Below are 14,223 nucleotides of genomic sequence, written 5' to 3'. Positions count from 1 at the left end.
TCTGTATAGTTCTTCTGTGTATTGTTGCCACCTCTTCTTAATATCTTCTGCTTCTGTTAGGTCCATACCATTTCTGTCATTTATTGTGCCCATCTTTGCATGACATGTTCCCATCTCTAATTTTCTTGAGGAGTTCTCTAGTCTGTCCCATTCTATTGTTTTCCTCTATTTCTTTGCATTGATCACTGAGGAAGGCTTTCTTATCTCTCCTGGCTATTCTTTGGAACTCTGCATTCAAATGGGTATATCTTGCCTTTTCTCCTATCTTTAGCTTCTCTTCTTTTCTCAGCTATTTTTAAGGCCTCCTCAGACAACCACTTTGCCTTTTTGCATTTCTTTTTCTTGGGATGGTCTTGATCACTGTCTCCTGTATAGTATCACAAACCTGTGCCCATAGTTCTTCAGACACTCTGTCTATCATATCTAATCCCTTGAATCTGTTTGTCACTGCCACTGTATAATCGTAAGAGATTTGATTTAGGTCATACCTTAATGGTCTAGTGGTTTTCCCTACTTTCTTCAAGTCTAATTTGGCAATAAGGAGTTCATGTTATGACCCACAGTCAGCTCCTTGTCTTCTTATAGCTGACTGTATAGAGCTTCTCCATCTTTGACTGCAAAGAATATAATCAATCTGATTTTAGTATTGACCATCTGGTGATGGTCATGTGAAGAGCCTTCTCTTGTGTTGTTGGAAGAGGGTATTTGCTATGACCAGTGCATTCTCTTGGCAAAACTCTGTTAGCTTTTGACCTGCTTCATTTGTGCTGTAAGGCCACATTTGTCTGTTACTCCTGGTATCTCTTGACTTCCTACTTTTGCATTCCGGTCCTCTATAGTGAAAAGGACATCTTTTTGGGGTGTTATTTCTAGAAGGTCTTGCAGGTCTTCATAGAACCATTCAACTTCAACTTCTTCAGCATTCCTGGTTGCAGCATAGACTTGGATTACTGTGATATTGAAAGGTTTGCCTTGGAAATGAACAGAGATCATTCTGTCATTTTTGAGATTGCATCCAGGTACTGCATTTAAAAAGCAGAGACATTACTTTGCCAACAAAGGTCCATCTGGTCAAGGCTATGGTTTTTCCAGTGGTCATGTATGGATGTGAGAGTTAGACTGTGAAGAAGGCTGAGCACCAAAAAATTGATGCTTTTGAACTGTGGTGATGGAGAAGACTCTTGAGAGTCCCTTGGACTGCAAGGAGATCCAACCAGTCCAACCAGTCCATCCTAAAGGAGATCAGTCCTGGGTGTTCATCGGAAGGACTGATACTGAAGCTGAAACTCCAATACTTTGGCCACCTCATGCGAAGAGTTGACTCATTGGAAAAGACCCTGATGCTTGGAGGGATTGGGGGCAGGAGGAGAAGGGGACGACAGAGGATGAGATGACTGGATGGCATCACCGACTCGATGGACATGAGTTTGAGTAAACTCCGGGAGTTGGTGATGGACAGGGAGGCCTGGCATGCTGCGATTCATGGGGTCGCAAAGAGTTGGACACTACTGAGTGACTGAACTGAGCTGAACTGCATTTTGGACTCTTTTGTTGACTATGAGGGTTACTCCATTTCTTCAAAGGGATCCTTGCCCACAGTAGTAGATATAATGGTCATCTGAATTAAATTCACCCATTCCAGTCCATTTTAGTTCACTGATTCCTAAAATGTTGATGTTCAGTCTTGCCATCTCCTGTTTGACCACTTCCAATTTACATTTATTCATGGACCTAACATCCAGGTTCCTATGCAATATTGTTCTTTACAGCATTGGACTTTACTTCCATCACCAGTCACATCCACAACTGGGTGCTATTTTTTCTTTAGCTCTCTCTTCATTCCTTCTGGAGTTATTTCTCCACTGATCTCCAGTAGCATATTGGGCACCTACCAACCTGGGAAGTTCATCTTTCAGTGTCCTATCTTTTTGCCTTTTCATACTGTTCATGGGTTTCTTAAGGCAAGAATACTGAAGTGGTCTTCTATCCCCTTCTCCAGTGGACGAGGTTTTGTCAGTACTGTCACAATGGCCAGTCTGTCTTGGGTGGCCCTACATGGCATGGCTCATAGTTTCATTGAGTTAGACAGGGCTGTGATCCATGTGATCACATTGGTTAGTTTTCTTCTGTGGTTGTGGTCTTCATTCTGTCTGCCTTCTTCTGGAGAAGGATAAGAGGATTGTGGAAGCTTCCTGATGGGAGAGACTGACTGAGGGGGAAACTGGATCTTGTTCTGATGGGCGGGGCTGTGCTCAGTAAATCTTTTATCCAATTTTCTGTTGATGGGTGAGGCTGTGTTCTGTTCCTGTTGTTTGACCTGAGGCCAAACTATGGTGGAGGTAATGAAGATAATGGCGACCTCTCGAAAAGATCCCTTTCTCCCACTGTGGCACTCAGTGCCCCCAGCCCTGCAGCAAGCCACTGCTGACCCACACCTCCACCTGAGACTCCTGACACTCACAGGCAAGTCTGGTTTAGTCTCTTGTGGGGTCACTGCTCCTTTCTCTTGGGTCCTGGTATGCATAAGGTTTTGTTTGTTCCCTCCAAGAGTCTGTTTCCCCAGTTTTGTGTAAGTTTTAGTGGCTCTATGGTGGGGTTAATGGTGACCTCCTCCAAGAGGGCTTATGCCATACCCAGGTCTGCTGCACCCAGAGCCTCTCCCGCTGTGGAAGGCCACTGCTGACCCGTACCTCCACAGGAGACACTCAAACACTCAACGGCAGGTCTGGCTCGGTCTCTGTGGGGTCTCCTGTTGCACACAAGGTTTTGTTTGAGCTGAGTGTTTCTAGCGGGCATGGGGTTTTATTCTAAACATGATTTTGCCCCTCCTACCATCTTCCTGGGGCTTCTACTTTGCCCTTGGATGTGGGGTATCTTCTTTTGGTCAGATCCAACAGTCTCCTGTTGATGGTTGTTCAGAAGCGAGTTGTAAATTTGGAGGACTTGCAGGAGAAGATGAGCGCACGTCCATCTATTCTGCCATCTTGTTGTGGTTCCTCTAAGGACAGGAACAAAACAAAGATGCTAGGCTTATATCACTTGACATCTGACATTATTGTTTTTCCTATTTTTTGAGCTAAGTATAAATGGAATCATGCAATATGCATTATTTTGTGTGTGGTTACTTTTGAGAGATTTATCAATGTCTTATATATCTTCCGTTTCATTCACTTTTATTGCTGACTATTATCCACTGTAGAAATATTTATTCTCCGCACTTTGGTCAGTTCAGTTCAGTTGTTCAGTCGTGTCTGACTCTTTGTGAACCCATGGACTGCAGCATGCCAGGCTTCCCTGTCCATCACCAACTCCTGGAGCTTGCTCAAACTCATGTCCATCGAGTCAGTCATACCATCCAACCATCTCATCCTCTGTCATCCCCTTCTCCTCCTGCCTTCAATCTTTCCCAGCATCAGGGTCTTTTCCAATGAGTCAGTTCTTGATATCAGGTGGCCAAAGTATTGCAGCTTCAGCTTTAGTTTTACCATTTTTATTATTGTTTCACTCTTTGTTTTACTGTTGATGTATACTAGGTATGTTACCAGTTTGAGACTCTTACAACACTACTATGAATATTATGCATATATCTCCTTTTATATACATGTATATTCATTTCCCTTCAGTATATATACCTGAGAGTTCAATTGTCAATTGTATGGTATGCAAATTTGTTAGATAACGTCAAGGTGCTTTCCAAAGAGGAAAACCCAATTTATGCATACACCAGTAATATTGCCAATACAGAGTATTATTTGCCTTTTAAACTCTAACACTTAAGAAAATCCATAGAAATGGAACATATGTTCTGTAACACCTTATATCAAGAAACTTGGCAAAATTCACTTATTAATTCTAGTAATTTATCTATATTGTTTTTGAATTGTTATATACACAATCATACCATGACTTTAGGGCTACCATTTGGAGAAGAAAAGAAGTATCAGTCCCGGGAATGGTCAAGGCAGAAGTCCAAATATTTATCCCAACTATCCACCAGGGAGCAGACAAGAGAAAAATGATCCCTTTCTGGGAACAGCCTCACTTAGTGGCCAAACTCTTTTACTAAGGGGTGTAGACTAAGCAGAGGTGAGAATAGTTAGAAAACCTTTTGAAACAAATTTTGAAAAGGTCTTTCCAAGACAGTAAAACAAGATGCTTGTGTATGGTAGGGAGTATGGAAGACCTATCAGATATTTTGATGATTGGGCCATTGCTGAGTGGCTTCTGCAATAAAAGCATACCACTGTCAAGATGTAAATGGTATAGATTTGCTTCATAGGCCACAATGGCTTGAATGGTAATCTGAAAAAGTGTCAACAGTAGTGAAGCATGACTAATAGTCCAAGAGTGGTCAAAGGTGTGAGATAGCCAGTCTGTTAGTAATGCTCATGTTCAAGATCCCGTTAACCTTCCTCCCTAAAAAACAAGTGGATCAACTTTGGGCAGATCTTTTTCAAGGAAATAAAATAATTGTCAACCTAGAATTCTATAACCAGCAAAGATACTTTTTAAGGTTGTTGATGATGATGATGATGATGACATGAAAACTCTTTTGAAGGGAAATTCTTAAAGATATACTTCAAACAAAAGGAAAGTATGCCTGAAAGGAAAGTTTGGAATTCAAAAAAGAAAAAGAGGAGAGAAGCACAAATATTATTGGATATTCAGAGGAAGATAATAATTACATACTTTACAGACATAAAGAAATATTATCTTTATAAACAAATATAAATAAAGAAAAATATTATCTTTATTAAAGATAATAAAAGAATATTATGAGCACCTTTATAGTAATAGGTACAATTTAAATAGATAAATTCCTAGAAAATTTAAACGAACTAAGTAAAGATCAGATAAATTCTTTCATTGCCTTATAATATTGATATTGGTTAAAGAAATTGAGTCAATCATTGAAAGTCTTCCCCCAAAGAGACCTCCAAAGCCTAGATATTCATCAGTGAATTCTACAGACATTCAAGGGAAAACTAACTCCTGCTTTAATCATAGGGGATTCTATGAAATAGTTTGTGAATATCTTACAAAATTATGTCACAAACATAAAGAAAATCTTGAGAAACTCTTCTAGAGTAACAATACAAATGGGAAACAACAACTAAATGCAATTCATGATGCTGGAGTAAATCCTTAACAAGAGAGAAAATATATGTATATATGTATATGTACATTATAAAGGACAATATTGGAATAATTGCTAAATTTGATTATGAACTATTCAGACAATATGTTAATTTTCCTAATTTTTCTGACTATACTCAAATGATATAACAAAGCAGTCTTCCCAGGTAGCTCAGTGGTTAAGAGTGGTTAAAAATCTGACTGCCAATGCAGGAGACATGAGTTCAGTCCCTGAGTTGGAATGATCCCCTGGAGGAGGAAATGGCAACCTGTTCCAGTATTCTTGCCTGGAAAATTCCATGGACAGAGGAGCCTGGTGGGTTACAGTCCAGGGGGATCACAAAGAGTTGTACACAACTGAATGACTGAGCACACGGGCATGATATAACAAAGTGATCTTCTTATGTAACATGTGGTGCAATTTTTTGGACTAAAAGGTCATGATATATGCAACCTATTCTGAAGTATTTTAGAAAAAAATAGAGAATGATAATGTTACTGTGGCAACATTTTAACAATGAGTGAAACTAAACCTAGGTGAAGCATATACAAGATTTTTTTTGTTCTATCATTGTAATTTTTATGGAAGCCTAGATTTATTTCAAAATAAGATGCTTTTAATAAAGAGTTCCAATTTTGTCATCTGAAAGACAAAGAAGACTTAATACTCTCCCAGGGTTAGTGAGCATCAATCCATATCTTAATGTGCATAATGACAGTCTCAAAATGTGTGCTCAGTCGTTTGGGTCACGTCCAACTCTTTGTGACCCCATGGACCATAGCCCACCAGGTTCCTCTGTCCATGGATTCTCCAGGCAAGAATACTGTAGTGGGTTGCCATGCTCTTCTCCAGGGGATCTTCCCAACCCAAGGATCGAACCTATGTCTGTTGTGTCTCCTGCATTGCAGGTAGGTTCTTTACCTATTGAGCCACCTGGGAAGCCCATAGTCACAAAATAGCAGGAACAAAAAGGAAAATGACAGGCCAATGTATGAATGTGAATGGACAAATTTCCAATCGAAATACATAACAAATTGAATCCAGAAACATAGAAATGGATACTGCATCATGAATAAATTTCACATATCCCATGAATCAGGGGTGAAGATTTGAAAATTGATTAATGTAATCCACCATACAAACACAGAGATAGAAAAAAAATCAAATTATGGTATCATTAAATGACAAAAGAGATAAGGTTAAATATTGTTTTATGAAATAAATTCTAGCTAGCTAAGAATAAAGTACAATTTTCTTAAATCTACAACAATCAATATAGTTATTAGGAGCAAAATATGGATGCCTCTATCACGACTTCTGTATAATAGGCAAGTAATGTTGGCCTACATATGATCACCACAGACCACCACATAATAAGAGAAATAAAGGTTTAAGGATTTGAAAGAAAGGCAACACTGTCATTATTTGCAAATAACATGACTACATATTTTTAAATCTTCAAAATAATCTGTATCATTGTTATTATTAGGATTACTAACAGTTTACCAAGTTTTAAGATAGAAAATTAATATATATCAATTTGCATTTCTGTACCAGCAACAAGCAATTAGAAAATGAGGTTAAAATATAACATTTTCCACTACATTAAAACATATTCAGTATACAGAAAGTATAATATAAAGAATGAACCCTACTGTAAACTATGGACTTCTGGTAATAATGATCTATCAATATAGGTTCATCAATTATAAATCTCAATCTGTTGGGGGATGTTGATAATGGGGAAAGCTATGTAAGTGTTTAGGCAGGAAACAGATGGAAAATCTCTGTACTCTCTGCTCAATTTTTCTGTGAATCTAAAACTGCTCTAAAAATTAAAGTCTATTAATTTTAAGTGCAGTATTTAAAAATAAATCTAGTAAGAGAAATACAAAACCTCTACAGAGAAACTTTATTGAGGAATATTCAGTTCAGTTCAGTTCAGTCGCTCAGTCGTATCCAACTCTTTGCGACCCCATGAATCGCAGCATGCCAGGCCTCCCTGTTCATCACAAACTCCTGGAGTTTACTCAAACTCATGCCCATTGAATCAGTGATGCCATCCAGTCTTCTCATCCTCTGTCGTCCCCTTCTCCTCCTGCCCCCAATCCCTCCAAGCATCAGGGTCTTTTCCAATGAGTCAACTCTTCGCATGAGGTGGCCAAAGTATTGGAGTTTCAGCTTCAGTATCAGTCCTTCCGATGAACACCCAGGACTGATCTCCTTCAGGATGGACTGGCTGGATCTCCTTGCAGCCCAAGGGACTCTCAAGAGTCTTCTCCAACACCACAGTTCAAAAGCATCAATTTTTCGGCACTCAGCTTTCTTCACAGTCCAGCTCTCACATCCATACATGATCACTGGAAAAACCATAGCCTTGACCAGATGGGCCTTTTTTGGCAAAGTAACGTCTCTGCTTTTTAATATGCTATCTAGGTTGGTCATCACTTTCCTTCCAAGGAGTAAGCGTCTTTTAATTTCATGGCTGCAGTCACCATCTGCAGTGATTTTGGAGCCCAAAAAAATAAAGTCTGACACTGTTTCTACTGTCTCCCCATCTATTTCCCATGAGGTGATGGGACCAGATGCCATGATCTTAGTTTTCTGAATGTTGAGCTTTAGGCCAACTTTTTCACTCTCCTCTTTCACTTTCATCAAGAGGCTTTTTAGTTCCCTTATTTGAGGAATATTAGAAGAGCCCAAATAAGTGGAGACGTACCATAAACACAAGTTGGCAGACTTAATATAAAGTTGTTAAATCCATTCAAATTGGTCTATAGATTGAATGCAACCCAAATCTAAACCCCAAGTCTCAAACCCCACCCTTCATTCCCACTCTAGAATTTAGTGAGCAGATTCTAGAATGTACATGAAGTGATACAAAGGACAAGAATAACTTAGGCATCCATGAAGAAGAAACATCTGGGAGAATTTGCTTTACTAGACATCAAGAAATAAATTCAAAGAGGTGAAAACAGTTTCAGATTGGAACAAGGGCCATTATTGAATAGACTGAAAGACCATTAAAGAGAGCCAAGGATAAGTACACAAATGAACACTTAACTAGACAGTTCAGCAGGGAAGAATGGTAAACAGAATTGTGACAATTTGGTACCTGGAAGCACAGTTGGAGGCACACCTTCACCAATACAACTATCCATCCTAAGTAGATGAAAGACAAATACAAAAGAACAAATGAAAAAAAAATGAACAAAATGTTAATAAGAAAATCTAGTTTCATGACTTCACAGTAGAGAAGGATTTCTTAAACAAGCATAAAGGAAATAATCATAAAAGAGAAAGATTTTTAATTTAAATTAAATTAAAATTAAAAAACTTTGTTCTTCAAAGAGACCTAAAAGGATAAAACTCTATCAGACATAAGTAGGGAGAAAATATGTACAACACATACAACCTACAATTATTTGTATCTGAAAGGTCAGTAAGGAAAGAAGCATCTAACAGGTAAATGAGAAAAGAATATGAGCCAGCACTCACAAGAAAGAAACTCTAAATTGCTAAAAAATGCAAATATGCTCAATTTCATTGCTAATAGAAAATGCAAATTAAAACAACATAGTAACATTTCAGATTTCAAAATAACACACACATGTATAATATTTATCTGAATTTTCAGAATATGTGTGTACATATCACATACTTTATTATTATTATTATTATACCTATCACAGAGCAGCAAAAATTATCCAATTTTGCAATATATGTGCTATAAGAAATGCACCAATTATTTGTACAATTATTGTTTGGACCCCTTTAGATATAAGAAACTCAAGGAAATCCACTCAATCTTTGAATAACTTAGAAAGATGTTTCTTTTCCTTGTTTTGTTGTGATTTATTTGCTTCATTTTGATCTAATATTTATCTCCCCATTGTTTTCCTCACTTATATTTTGTTCTAGACTTAGTCAAATCATTTTTATCTGACACAAAAGACTATAAACCAAAAGAATCCAGTAAAAACAAAGGTTAACTTAGGTAGTCGGCTCCTACTAGATGTCACGAGCAGAGAATGGATTATCACTTTTTATGGTATGGTGAAAAGTCACAAGTGTTAAGTGACTTCCCAAGACACTCCAATGGTTTCATTTCACATAAGTCAAGCAACAGCCAAGTTTCTTACACTATTTCCTTGGGAAAACATATCCCTTGAACATATCCCTCCTTCTGTGTGTCTCCTGTAACTACGCTGGCAGCTCAACGGGATTTTGCCAAAATGGCAGCTGTTGCTTGTTGGGCAGGAACAGGGGAGCTCTGATGCCCAAAGACCATGATACTCTTTCTAGTCAAAGACTTGCCCAATCTTCACACATATGAAAGAGTGGTTACTCTAAGCCTTAGAGCTATGTTGTCCAATATGGAGCCACTAGCCACATATGGCTATTAAGCAATTGAATTGTGGCTAGTAAAAAGTGAAATATGCTGGATGCATAGAATACATACTAAACCTCAGACTAAACACACAAAAAGAGTGCAAAAGAGCTCATTAATAATTTTTATAACGATTACACGTGAAAAATGATAATAGTGTAGATAACTAGGTTAAGTAAAATATAAAAATTAATTGTATGTTTCTTTTCATTTTTTAATGGAGCCAGTGGAAAATTTTCAATCACACATGTAAACTCATATTTCTATTGGGCAGCACAGCCTTAGAGACTAAGGGAGGGCTCAAACCTGATACTTCATAAGATAAATTCTGTTCACGGAAGTGTTTTGTTTGTCCTTTATGATATCATTAAAATTTGTACTTCTTTGCTACCTTTGAGAAGTCATCTCTATGCTCATAAAACTGAGATTTTTTTTAAAATTAATTTTACTTTTCTTGAAAATACAGGAGATCCAACATTTTGGGGGCTAGTTTATTACACGGCAACAATTTTTAGGAGCTGGAGAGCTGCTGACCCCTTTTTAGGCCAGACTTGCCACTTCCCCATAGTCGGCCACATTCACTTCACTCCTTTCAACACCAATGTTTAGTTATATTACCCACCTGAGCACTAGATGCTTTTGAGATTGCAAGCCCTTTTAATGTCAACATCTTAATATTCAACCTAAAATTGGGATGTGATTGTTGCCACATTTGGAGGGTAGAAGAGGTGGCTTTCAGTGGTGCATTATTCTACTGGCCCATTTTCTGAATCGAGTATTGAAAACTAGAAACCTGTATTTGCATATGTTGAAATCACCTGTGGGAAGAACTGTTGCAATGAAATCAGTGGAATGAATGAAGTAGATGAGGGTTCTTCTCCACTTGCTGAAATGGAGGATTTTGTTCAAAAGGTGTTTGGGGAATCCCACATCCTGAGATCAATAGGGGGTAGTGATGCATGCGTAAGCCAGAAAAGAACCCAGTGTTAAGTGGTTTGTTGATTCTTCTTGAAGAGAAACCAAATGGCAGTCACCCAAGCCTTAGAAACAAAACTCAAAGGAAGCTACAAAATCAGAACAAACAAGGAAAACCTAGGGAGGTAGTGCCTGAAATGAGAGAAGCCCTTGTTCCTGTAAGATAATCAGTTTATAATATGGCCACCAGGGGAGACCTAAGACTTCCAAACATATTGGTATTTACACTTACCTTGTAGTCAAGATGGTCTGATAATAGTTCATTACATAGTCTGTCCTTCCCAACATTTCAGTTTCTCCCTGGTTACCAGTTGGCCTTTTGGGGAGCTGGTTTTCAAAAAAGGCACAACTGTACATTGTTTTCTAGCTCCACACTCTTCCTGACAGAATTATTGAGGAAGCATTATGCAAATCCATTGTTTACCAAAGCCATAAAACCATCTGGTCCTAGGGGTTCATTTTTTGTAGCTGACTTCTGGAAGCCAGCATGGGTTTAACTTCCTCTGTTCTTCCTATTCGAGCTGCCAAGCCACTGTTGACAAAACACAGGTGTTTGGAGTTTCTCATTTTTGACCACCCCTCCCATCCTGATCCTTGCTGTATTTACCTTTGTTCTATTTTCTGTACACGCACCTTATCTTCAGCATTTACACGATGCAGTCAGCTTCCACACATTATGTAGGTTTCTTTTGAAAACCTTCTGAGTATTTCCAAACTTAGTCAAACATTTATATCTCAGAGACACAAAGTACATTTGTAGGAAGTTACGAAAATGACCTTGGAAATAAAACATGAGGGCAGAGACATGACATTCAGATGGCAATGTCTACATGCACAAAACATGAACCATCATCTGAGGAATCTTAGGTTCTCAAAATCAGTCTCTGATCCCACTCATAAATTTATGCATTTTGAATAACAGGAAATCTAAGACCTTTGCCATGAAGCAGGCTTAATAAGGGTATTTAACACTCAAGTTCACTATGTAAAAGTATAGTCTTTCTTTCCGATTTTCTATGAGACTTTGGGATATTTCTTTTAGAATTTCACTGTTGTTTAACACAACTGTTTGTTCAAATCATAACAGTTTCTGCACCTAGCTAAGGATTCAAACTATATTTCTATCCACAGAATTCCTCCAATGTAAAACTATGGAGGCTGAGGCAGATCGTCACACAAAAGCTGAATGATATCTCTTCTTAGTCCCTACATACCCTACTTTCAGGCAGCTGTTAATCTGGAGCAGTTGGGGCTGTCCCCTAATCTTTTTGCTAACTGTTAACATGAGCAGGAAGCAAAAAAAAGTTATCTTGTTCCAGTGATTTGGACAAGTAAGGAGATACTTGCTACAATATTTATTCTCTATGACAGTTAAAATGTTTCCAACACTTAAGAACTTTTAAGACCATTGTAAACAATGTTAGATCCACTACATTGTCAAAGTACTAGCAGAACAGGTTGAACCTTCTCTGTGCTCAAAGAGCTGTAAATTGAAGTCAACTAGAGAAGAAATTCCTATGGTATTTTGAGATAACAAAGGACAGATACCTTTTAACATAGGAAGATAAATTACTTGATTATCACTTCTGCTTGGTATCACCCAGCTGGAACATTCTGGCTAAGTGAGCTTAGTTATTTGAGATTTCCCATGCCTAATATTTCCATGATTTCTATGCCCTGTGCTCCATACTGAGTATCGTAAGAACTGCTAGTGAAAGAAGAGGGTATGACAGTGATACAAAGACAACATGAACTTTCGGTAAACGTCAGAATCCTGGGAGTTGCCATCAGCTAAAAAAAGAACGAGTGGGAGGAGGATGTGGCTGTTGCTCAAAGACCTATAGTTCTGCTCTTGCAGCCACATCCTGCCTGTGGCTAGGTCAACCCAAGTACCACATCTTACTGCTTTCCTGACTGATAAAACACCACCTGCTACTGAAGAAGGGGTCTCTCTTTGCAATAAACCAATGCCCTTGTGAAAGATGAGTAAATATTTCGGGTTACGGGAAACTTGGTGTCTTGAGTATTTACATATACATGTGAAAATGTCTGTGGCCAAGATCTTTTATTGATAGTAAAAAATAACATGTCATCATAGAAGAGAATTTGGAAAAGTACATAAAGATGCAACTAAGAAGTAATTCAAAGTCATCTCCTCTGATATACTGAGAAAAGCATTTTGATCTGCTAGTATGCATGTTTATGTGAATATACATATATGTGAATGATTTTACTTTTAATGTATGAAATATATATTAATATTTACAAAATAGAAACCATGGTATACATCATTCCTATGATCATACTAAATGTGAACATATTTTATTCTCCTTTTGGTCATTTAATATTAGGTTTTAAAAAGTTTTCCATGCTAAATGTTTTTTGAAAACATTTTGAATGTCTGTTAATATTCCAGTACATTGGTGATTCTCAAGCCTTTGTATGCATCAGAATTAACCTGAAGGCTTTGTGAATGCTTGGTTCTACCCTAGTTTCCAAGTCAATAGGTGTCAGATAGAGCCAAGAATGTACATTTCCAACAATTTGCCTGGTGATGCTGGTAGTGCTGGTTTGGGGGTTACACCGTGGTTGATTAGATTATGTAAACATTTCTTACAACTGGATATTTGGGTTGTTTATCATGAATAGTATTAGAATAACAATATGCACACATGACGGTTTCACTGGATAGGTTCCTATAATGGGAATAACTGGAAAACTTATGAACTTTTTGGATATCTTCAATATGTATGGCAATTTACACTGCGTGTGAATGTTCTTATTCTACAAATCCTAGTTACTTAGTATATCTATGTTTCTTAAGTATTTAGTCAAAATAGCATCTTATTTCAGTTTACACTTCTTTGCTTACCAGTGAAGTGAAATATTTCATCTTATTTGCAATAACTATTTGAAAGAACTATGAACAAAACTCTATGGCTATTTTCTTCAAGCTGTTGGGATTTTTTTTCTTATGTATTCTAGTAATCCTTTATATGTTTAGGCTGTGAATCCCCAGTTTGTTCTGTTTGACATAGCTATTTTCTCACTTTGTTATTTGCTTCTTTCTTGACTGACAATTTCTGACAGCGATTTGTTCTTTCAGTTTTTCTGTACTGAAGGCATTTTTTGTGAGTTAGTTTGTTACTTAGAAAACAGGAGTCCTGAGGTAAACATTTTCCTCTCTCTTTCTTGTGGTTTCATACTTAACATTTGCTTCCCTAACCATTCTGGAATTTCTTACCTTTCTCTTCCTTCCTTCTTCCCTACCTCTCCCCCTCTCCCTTCCTGTCTCCCTTCTTCCTTTTCTCACTCCTCCTTCCTTCTTTCCTCCCTCCCTTACTTCCCTTTGTTCTTTCTCTATCTCTCTTCCTTCTCTTCCCCTCCCTTCCCTTTCTTTCTCTTCCCCACAACGTGAAGTGTAGCCCAAGTAGTTAATGAATTACCCAGCACCATTTATTAAATAACCATTCCTTCTCCTATTACAATGTGATGCACAATCACATTTAAAAGTTAATTTGCAAGCTGGGAGATTAGTTCTCGGTTGGTATTTGTAGGAAATGTGATCTGATATAAGATATTCTTTTTAGTAAGCACAACAGGAAACACGTGTATGACATCTAATGAGAAAACCAGAAATCAAGCCATGGTAAGGCAATGGTAGTTCTAATTTCAATGTGTGTCTTGGCTTCAGCTTAGATTCCCAATCAGCCATTTAGAG

The sequence above is a fragment of the Cervus canadensis genome, chromosome 19 (genome assembly GCF_019320065.1).
Source record: "Cervus canadensis isolate Bull #8, Minnesota chromosome 19, ASM1932006v1, whole genome shotgun sequence".
Taxonomy (NCBI): domain Eukaryota; kingdom Metazoa; phylum Chordata; class Mammalia; order Artiodactyla; family Cervidae; genus Cervus; species Cervus canadensis.
The sequence above is the reverse complement of the archived record's forward strand: the minus strand, read 5'-3'. Positions refer to the sequence as shown.